A 10,748-nucleotide genomic window follows, 5' to 3' on the forward strand; every position below is an offset into this window, starting at 1 on the left:
ATATAAACGTGCCCGAGCGGAACTTTTTCAATCTATAAAAACAGTTCACTTACAACACTGTGAGAATAATTTTAAATGATGTGTCGTCTTCGTGCGGAGAAGACAAAAGCGGCTGCAAACTTTGGCGGTAAGGAAAGCAGGCCCCATATATTGTGAGGTTGAAAGCGAGCAGTGGGAGATGAGCGAACTTAACATGCATACTCTCCGCCGTGCGTACACAAGTTAGGAAACAATCTAGGTAATTGCTTCTTGTGTGACAGACAACGAGTGATGGATTCCTAGGGTAGTGTCTAGTAGACAGCCATGCAACATGATTTTATCCCCTACTCCCACTTCTCCTCTTCTCCAGTTTATCCCGTCTGCTACATTAGCTACATGAAGGTAAGCTCCTGTAAAATACCTATGCAGCCAACTGCTAGGCTACATTTCTCTCTTAAAAATGGCACCATTTAAGTTAAACCGATCAGAGTTATAAAATTCAGCGGTCGATTTTTTTTTTCCATAGTTCATCTGCTGGTCATGATCGATAAGGTGCCAATTCTTTTGGTCCTATATCGTGGTTAGCAGATTGGTGAAAAAATATAACATCGGTAAGTTGGCCGTTGGTGTATGAGAGGTGATGGCGTACACTTTCTAATGACTAGATTGCGTGCCAAAAGATGGGTTCAATTCCAAACCCCTCAGCAGTGCTCCCATGGGGAGAGGGCATATGACACTGTTGATGGCGATTTGCTCGTCGGATGGAGAAGTTAAGCCTTGAACAGACTCCTCGATGGTACTCGCCAGTTAAAATAAACTTCGTAAAATTCAATAATGGGCCCTAAAGTAACTTCTGGGGAACTTCCTATAGATAATTCCATTCGCTTACTGACTGGTGCGAAGTTCGGTCATTTTTGAGAGATTGACAAGGTGGTGAAGGCTGTTTACGTATATGAGATTTTAATAACGGCGTGTGACCCTCGGAGAGGCCTGGTGCAGGTCTTTGGAGTTGACGCTTTACAGGCGACCTGCGCGACTGTGATGAATTGTAATGCTGAAGACGGCCACATACCCAGCCCAGGAGCCATTGGAATTAACCAATGAATGTTAAAATCCCCAACCCGGCCGAGACCCGAACTCGGTACCATCTGGACCAAAAGCCAGCACACTAACCACTTAGCCATGGAGCCGGACGTATTTCCGATTGAAGTTCAGAACTAAATGGATTCGTCTGGGGTGTCATATCACCAGGTGAGTATTGTAGGGTTAAAGAAGACGGCGACATATGATTCGCAATGTACAAATTATGTAAGGGTAGTCTAACAAAAGTTAAAAAACCGAACGTTCGTTATTTTAATATATTAGGTACTAGCAAATGTACCCGTGCTTCGCTACGGTATTCTGCATTGTATACGAATATTGAAGTAAATACTGTACATGCAGTAAATAAGATTGTTTTAAAATAGCATGTCTCTTAGCGTTATCCGAGAAAAAGCATGGAGAGATCCCCATACGTTGTTTCCAATGTAAAGTTCTTGTTACGGATTTGTGATGATAACGACAGGCTCACTTGCCTACTGCCATTCACAATCGAGTTGGGAAGTTTACATTATAATTGCAGGCCCCATTGCTTACTGCGCGGTCACAATCGATTTGGGGAGTTTCCGTTACAATGGCAGCCGCCTTTTCGTACTTCCAGACACTTTACAAATTGAGGAGTTTTTATTATAATGGTAGGACACTTCCCTACAACCAGTCGAAATTGAGTTGTGCAGTTATTATAATGACAGGCCCCTTTTCCAACTGCCAGCCAGCTTACTGCCAGTCACACTAAGAGTTGGTGAGTTTCCATCAAAATAGCAGGCCAGTATGCCTAATGCCAGTCACATTTTAGATGGGTACGTCTGTTTATAACTGCGGGAACGCTTGCCTACAGCCAAACACAATCGGGTAAGGGGAGTTTTGAACGAAACTGCATGCTCCCTTGCCTTCTGCAAGTCAAATCGAGAAGTGAATTATTCATTACAATGGTAGGCCTGCCTTATTAATGCCAGTTACAGAGGAATTGAAGAAGGACCCCATTCCTACTGCCAGTCAAATTCGGTATGGGGAGTACTGATTTCAATAGCAGACACACCCTTTCTCGATCGCTACAAAATCGACATCAGTGAATATATATAGTTCGACATACGAAAGTATGTGCTTGTTTACAATATTGCAGACCTTCATTTACAGATTAACTGCTGCTAAACGGTACATCATATCGAGAAAAGATTGTACCATAAGACGCCGGATTTAGCGGCCTAAATTGCTGACCTTATGATATATCATCTATTCATGGGTCAGATTGAGTTAGAAACGTGGAATAGGGTAAAATTTGTGTAAGATTATCTCACACTGCATTGCTTTTCGGATAATTAAGTGACAGCTACATACATACAATTTGGCTCATATGTGACTACTGGGTGGGCCAATTTTCGTGTAGAGTTTGATGATTCTATCTTTCCTATAAGTGTTGGAAGGTATAAATTATGTATGTGAAAAGTCCAAATTTACTTAACATCGATAAATAGAGAAAAATCAAACGTAAAACGGATAGAAATATGACAAAATGTCGTAAGACCAAGGTTGTAGATCACTCTAAATTGAACGGGGATTGTGCCAACCGTTATGTGATAATACTTCCCGAAGGTCTGCACCATCATTAAAATTGCCTCCATATTTCGATATTCTTCGGGATAAAAAAGGGAAAAATTTAAAGATCTTGGAAGTTTTCCGTCCGTTACAGGCTAAAACGTATAATTTTGCCTAATTTCAATATCCTTCTTCGACTGGCAGATTATGCCGCAATCTGGGTTTTCGGTGAGGAGTGTAAAAATTAGGACTTTCAAGAAACTAAACCAAAAAATATGCAGATGGACATTATTACTCCTTAAACGTGTAGCTGTACGAAAATTTCTCCAAAATAGTCTATATACAGGCACAGAGTCGTTACGATTTTATTCAGATAGATAAGGAACCTGCTCCACGTACAACACCTTTTGGGCAATATCCGCTGGACTTAACCTGAAAAACGGACCGTTTATGATATCTCCCTTATTAATCCTCCTGTCGAAAAAATGCACATGAAGAAAGTTTCAGAGGTGGAATTCCATCACGTTTGGTCGATTTCCAGTCAGGTTTGTCTTGTACGTATATATTGTGTAAGATTAAAATCACCATTTCGGTTCCCTATAAACCGCCAGTCATTCCGGGAACATGATATGTTATTGACGATTAACACCTACCGTTGGACAGGTGGATGTTAATGTAAAGTTTGACTCAAATATCTTCAGTAGTTTTCAAGTTGTAAAAAATACCCTTTACACGCACCCGCTCTTGAGTTAAGGTACTCCTCGACCCTCTATACAGCCATTTTCAAGAAATTTTGGAATTTTTTTATTGGCCCATACGAATGTATGTTTTATCTAGTTTCCAGAAATGTCTAATTTATATATGTTTCCTTGTTATTTAGCTTATTTATATACATTTAAATGATCGGTGCGCACGTGTTTCAGCAGCTGTCACTTTGACAACTTGACGTTTCTGGCTTGATATTTCAATATCATTTCATTCAAAGCGCGGAATGTGTTTGAACGCTTTATTTCTCATACTCAGAAGTTAGTTTTCCTGGTGGGCAGCAGATAGAAGCACTAACTATGTTGTATTCTTTGAATAAAGGAAGAACGTCTTTCTTCCTTGCCACGTGGTTATGTGAGTTATAGTTATTAATATTTTGTACATGTGGTCTTCATGTTATATTTTGAAAGATGGGCTCCAAGTCTCGTACGCAAAATAGAAGGAAATCACGCGTGTTTCAAGGGAATTAACACGCTAAGACACCTACGGTATTTCAAAATAACAAGTGTTACTGATAGTGTGAATAATCATGTGCCAAAAAGTGATTCACATAGGTTAGGTTCAGACAATGTAAATACTGACGTATTTAGTGATGTTAATTTTTGTTCTGGGAACGTTCTGTTTGATTTAGAATGTCTGCATACTATGATTTTATTTGTAGCATGCCCTGAATGTTTGACATGTGGTAGTTTAGTTATAAACGAAGTAGATAATAAGAGATTGGCTGGGCCATTTCTATATTATTATCATGTAAGATGTGTGGCTATCAAACACAAGACAAGACGAAAAACCCTATAACTTGGAGTAATGGACAGTATTTGCCACTTTAACAACGGCTGTACGTCATAACAGGACATCCTCAAGAAGGCTGGCATCAATCCAGGCAAGTATACAGTGTCCAGCGTAGGTGCCGCAGATAAGGAGCACCTTACTGTGGCTCTGAATCAGTGTACTCCGGAGCAAAAACAACGTCGGTGATACTTACGGGCGAGGAGGAAGCACACGATTGACCTAAAATCCGAAGAAGAAGGCCCAACCTATGCATCAGGAGGCTTTTATGAGCATAGGAGTAAGCTACTTTACTCTAAATGTGTATCTCAACTTTAAGTGACTTTTTCTCACGTTTCATTTTTTTCAGCATTTGTCATTACTTTGGCAAATGAAATCTACACTTAGAATAGAAATATTAACTTCATTCAAAAAGTAAATTGTAGCTAAATAATTCAATTATGTTGTATAGCAGAATAATATAATTACATTGAAATTAAGGATCCGGACCCCTGCTATTAAATAATTTTTCTCTATGAGAATAATTCAATTTATGGAAAAACATGAATAAATTTGGCCGTATGAAATCTACGAAAACTATTCTGCTAAGTAACACTCAGAATGTATTGCAAAGCAATCTGAAGCAACAATGAGCCTTTTATGTTTAATAGGAGCAGAGATATTACGTCCCAAAAATGCTTGTTATTTTTTCAAAATTTCTTTGGAAAAACCCCCAGAAATTCATTTTGGATTATTTTATGCCAGAAATCCACTAGTTCATATCCTTAGAATCCGTGATATAAGCTTCAAGAAAATAGAATAACTTTGCTGAAATGTCATCACTAGTGTCGATGAGTACCTTAAGTCCGGTGGGACTTGTACTGGAAAACGGTCCGTTAATGATATCTCCCTTATTAATCCTCGTATTGAAATGATGCACATGAGGAAAAAGGCTTAGAAATTAATTTCCATTAAGGCAGGTAAATTTACATTAAGTTTGGTTGTGTATATTTTGTGGAAATGCAAAATCACGGTTTCGGTTTCGTATAATCCCTCAGTCAATTCAGGGATTTAGAAACAATATTTGCCCTAAAACCTACCAAAGGACAGGTGGATTCTAAATATCAAGTTTGGTGGAAATATATCCAGTAGTTTCCAAGTTATAGACAAACAGGCAAACAAACAAACAAACAAACAAACAAACAGATACCAAACCGAATATATGCAGATGGTCATTATTTCACCTGAAACGGATAACTGTACGGAAATTTCGCCAAAATTGTCAATGTACAGACACACCTAGAAGTGCAGACCTTTATTTCGATAGTTACCGCTTTAAAACTGTACGACGTATTTACAAACGGACTTCACCATCAGACGCCCCTTTCAGTGCTCTACATGGTTGGTCCTATGACATCTTCTCGTATCGCCTATAATTATGGGTTAGACTGAGTTAGAGTCATTGAATGGGGTGAAATTTTGTACAGTTTTCACATACTACTTTATATTTTTGATACTCATGTGACAGCCAGAATCATAAAATTTGGCTATAACATTGCCAATGGTCATGTCAATGTGCGTGCCGAATGTCATGATTCTACCTTTCCTATAAGTGTGCCAAATGATAACATATACGTGTAAAAGTACAAAATCAACTTGAAATCGAGAAATACAGCTGTATTTAACGTATTAGGGATAGAAATACGACGAAAAGTCATAGGACAAAAGTTGTAGATCTCTCCAAAATGAAACGCCATTTGCTTTCTGTCTTGTGATACGACTTACTGATTAGCCACCAATTACCCCGAAACGAAGGTCTGCACCGTCGTTAAAATTGCATCCATATTTCGGAATTTTCCTGGGCCAAAAGTTATACATTTGCAGAGCTTAGAATATTTTTTCAAAGAAAAGTGTGTCCAGCATTCGGGATTAGCACTCGCATACATACGTGGTAATTAAGGAAGAAAATAATACAGTTTAGTAAGTTGAAATTAATAGAAAATGGATTATAACTGAGGACATCCGGATGACGACAAATATGTAAATACCAAGTGAATGTATTGGAAAATAAAATGGTCCTCAATAAATTATGCCGGTGTGAGTTATGGATATAAGAAAGCGGTAATCGGAGTGAAATTTAGGCGCAGGGATTCTTAGGTATTCAGATTAGAAGATGAATATTTGTGTTATTACTTAAGCTATTCGAGAACGGTTATAACCTCCAATGATATTCCGCCAATATCCCGCAAAATGGCCGATTGACGACTCTCTTGCTTTCTACCCGAGGAACAACCACGAATTTAAAGGAATGATGAGGAAAATGGCAATACGTTACTTCCCTGCTGGCAAGCAGTCAGAGACGTCGCCATGGTAACCCATATATTCGTTGTCGGTCTGTCGGTCACTCAATGCAGAACATGGTATCGGCAGAAAATAGTAAATTTCTCCGTCATTTGAAGAGTAAGGTAAATTATGAACACAACGAAAGTTGTTTATAATGAAAAGACCTTTCACATACGGTCCACAGAGTTTACAGAAAGTCAATAGTATAAGAGAAAATGGAGGAAAACTGTTGTGGTTTTCCTATAAAACCCCCGTCTTTTAAAAGATTTAAAAATGATATGCATATCGAAACCTTCCCCGGGATGAGTATACTCTAAATGTGAAGTTTGGTCGAGATGTATCCAGCCGTTTCGACGTGATGGTGGAACAGACAAACAGACACGAAAAGTAAAAACCACCGATTCGGTCTTGAGTTGACCTAAAACGGATAGATATTTGAAAATTTGGCAAAACAAAAGGAATTACAGACAGCGGACCCCCTACAACTTTATTTATAAGATTGTGACCGTACACCTCTGGCCTCGATCACATACAATTAAGCAAGGAAAAATTAATTCATGAATAGGTAAATTTCACGGTTGAGAATAAAGTCATCAGGCTGGGGAAAAGAATTTTGTCACCAGTACAGTTCTATATAGAGACTTGGTTTTTCCCCTAAGAGCCTGTAGACCATCCCTTGCGTGTAACGGATCTAGGTATTTTTGAGATCGAGACAATCTGGCAGTACGAGCAGGTGGATGAAATGACGATGGAACCCCTGAATGTGTCATAATAGACGGTCAGCCAAGAACAAGGAAAGACACATTTAGCTGTTGGCAGATGCATGACGAGGAAGCCGATAACTTGCAAAGGAATATGACAAGAACAATGAAATAAATCGTCGTTGCCGGGACAAAACCTCCTATGTGATAATATTTTGGAGATATACTGACCCGCAGCATATTCATTATGAAGAGCGAGAATGCATTGACATTATTCACACAATATTGCAACTTAGATGACAGCACCTTACCGGCCGAAGTTCTAAGCTAAAATATTTCACATTGGAGGTTTTGTCCCGGCAGCGACGAAATTTTAAGTTATCCTTAGTGAGGCTAAGCCTATGTTAGTAGTTGTATGGTTAGTCAGAGTGAAAGGCATTCTTAGAAAAATTTTATCATCATAGACGCTATTTTCGCACAACCCAATAAGCCATAGCGTCACCTAGTTGTGTAAAACCGACTGGCGAAGACTTGAAAACAGGCCCCTAAAGAACATAAGCGAGGGAAAATTAGCGTGTGACTAAAACTGAAAGACAGACAATGCTTAGCGTCTTTATCATTTGACGGAATCGTAGTGACCGCGTCTCATTACAACGTGGTTTATTACATCTCGCGTGTATCTTTGTGTCGGTGAGTTTGTTTAGGTCAGACTTTTTTCTAGTGTTAGTCCAGTGGTGTTGGTGTGTTACCAGATGAACTTCAATAGATCCAACTTCAGTTATAACAACAAAACACACGTATTCCTATATAATAACTCGAATAGCAAACCACCTACAATACAGGTAAAGTATCCTTAGCGATACTGGAAACTAATGCGGAATAATATTGGTAATGAATGGATTCCTCTTCAGTGGAAACCAAATTTATATTTAACAATAAATGAAAATATCCCAACAAAGTATAAGTTATTCCGACATGGACGGTCTGACTCTAATATGTGTGAACTTTGCCAACAAAGAGATACATTAATACAACGTGTTAAGTCTTGTGTAAGTGCGGACATATGGGCATGGTCGTTCGCAAAATATGCAAAATAATTCAAATGACTCAAAATTCCGTCTTAGAATATCGACTCATCTACATAGAACATGCATTCATCCCGGCCACGGTCAACAACGCGGTTCTCTGGCTAACTGCAGCAATCATTATTACTTCCTTATGGGAAACCGGGCCGCCTCTGTGGTGTAGTGGTTAGCGTGATTAGCTGCCACCCCCGGAGGCCCGGGTTCGATTCCCGGCTCTGCCACGAACTTTGAAAAGTGGTACGAGGGCTGGAACGGGGTCCACTCAGCCTCGGGAGGTCAACTGAGTAGAGGTGGGTTCGATTCCCACCTCAGCCATCCTGGAAGTGGTTTTCCGTGGTTTCCCACTTCTCCTCCAGGCGAATGCCGGGATGGTACCTAACTTAAGGCCACGGCCGCTTCCTTCCCTCTTCCTTGCCTATCCCTTCCAATCTCCCCATCCCTCCACAAGGCCCCTGTTCAGCATAGCAGGTGAGGCCGCCTGGGCGAGGTACTGGTCATACTCCCCAGTTGTATCTCCCGACCAAGAGTATGAAGCTCCAGGACACTGCCCTTGAGGCGGTAGAGGTGGGATCCCTCGCTATGTCTGAGGGAAAAACCGAACCTGGAGGGTAAACAGATGATGATGATGATGATGATGGGAAACCGACGGAAACCAAGAAATCTGAACATTTCAGCAATACATACGGATGGAAATATGGACATATACGTGTCATTAGAAGATGTCAACAGGTTTTCGTTCATTCTTATACCAGTTTTAGTTCATGGCGTAACAGTGTTTGAATGTCGTAATTATTATATCAGTATAAGGTGCTAATGTGACATGGACTGTTTAGTGAACTGACGATATAAATAATAAAGTTCAAATCTGACCAGTGTTTGTCGTATGTTTATTATCATAAGGAAACCACGACGATGAACTATAGACAGTAAATCTCGTCAGTATTTTTGTATACATTACACATGTTTATTGTAAACGGTTATTGGTAATAAACAGTGTTTTTTTTAGAAAAAGATGATAATTATTTTGTTTGTGTTGAATATTAGTCTTCAGTTAAATATAATATTTCAAACGTGCAACGTTGTCAAGGAATGTGGATTGTGTAAGATATTTTTCATTTGCCGTGTATTTGTCCAGGTAAACTGGTGAGATAATTTGCGAGTGATTGTCAGAGGGGATCTCGGTTCGGGACCACGTGGTATTGTAGGACACGTGTGGTGATATTTAAGTTTATGTGACGATATGAGATTTCCATGATAGGGATGTTAATTGATTTCCGGTATATAAATGTGTTCAAGAAATATATGTATAAATTGTGGATTTTGATAAGTACAAGCTAGGATTATTTTAATGTGTATAACATTTTGGGGTCGGTGTTTTGTTAAAGTGAAGGTTAATTGAGATCGTGTACTGAAATAATGTCATTTTGTTAGGAAATATTTTATTATATAATTGTCGTAATTCCTTGGCAGAAAATTAATGTCAATAGTGCATGCGGATTGTCTCACCATGTTATTAGTTAGGAATCTTCAGTTGAAGTCCAGTGGATGGCTGTAAATTGTATGAGTTGCCGACAGGTCTTGGTTTTCTTTTAGAAATTAGCAGAGACTAATGTCCCATTGTACACCAGTGCCCAAAAGTTAAGCATAATTTACGAGCAAGCAGGGCAACAGGAAATAAACCGCAAGTTGCACGACATATGCACCTACCAAACGTGTTCGCTCTGTATAGGAAAGGAGTGTTCCCTGCTTTGACTAGCGGCGTAACCGCAAGGTAAACACAGTCAGTGCCTGCGCCCCATATTCCTTCAGTCGTGTTTGCCCGGTTATAGTATGTGGAGTGTAGCCTCGTGGTGAAAGTGACAACATAATGGCACAGCGACGGCATTTGGACCCCATTTTGCACGGTAGAATACTCGGCCGCCTGGAAGCAGGCCAGACACAGACCGAAGACGCCGTATCCTTGAATGTGCCACAAAATGTCATTTCCAGGCTTTAGAGACGATTTAGAGGCACAGGAGATGTTAGTCCTAGGCCAGTACCAGGTCGACCAAGGATAAAAACCCCACAGCAGGACCGATATCTGGCCTAAACCGCCCGACGAAATCGGAGTGCACCTGCAAGACAATTGTTGGGGGAGCTTGCAGCCATCTCAGGGGTTGTCGTTTCTCGGCAAACTGTGTATCGACGTCCAGCGGTGTGCATCCCGCTCACTCCAGCGCAGAGACGGGCCCATTTACTGTGGAGCCGTCAACATAGAAACTGGACCATGAATGAATGGAGACATGTGCTTTTCACAGATGAATCCTGCTTCAGTTTGGAGAACGATTTCCGTCGCACATTAATCTGGAGAGAACCGGGTAGCCGATACAACCACAGGAACATCGTGGAACGGGACCAGTATGGTGGTGGTGGCGTCATGGTATGGAGCGGCATCATGTTGCATGGCCGTACGGATATGCACATCTTCATGGGT

This window comes from Anabrus simplex, chromosome 1, assembly GCF_040414725.1.
Source record: "Anabrus simplex isolate iqAnaSimp1 chromosome 1, ASM4041472v1, whole genome shotgun sequence".
In the NCBI taxonomy this organism is placed as follows: domain Eukaryota; kingdom Metazoa; phylum Arthropoda; class Insecta; order Orthoptera; family Tettigoniidae; genus Anabrus; species Anabrus simplex.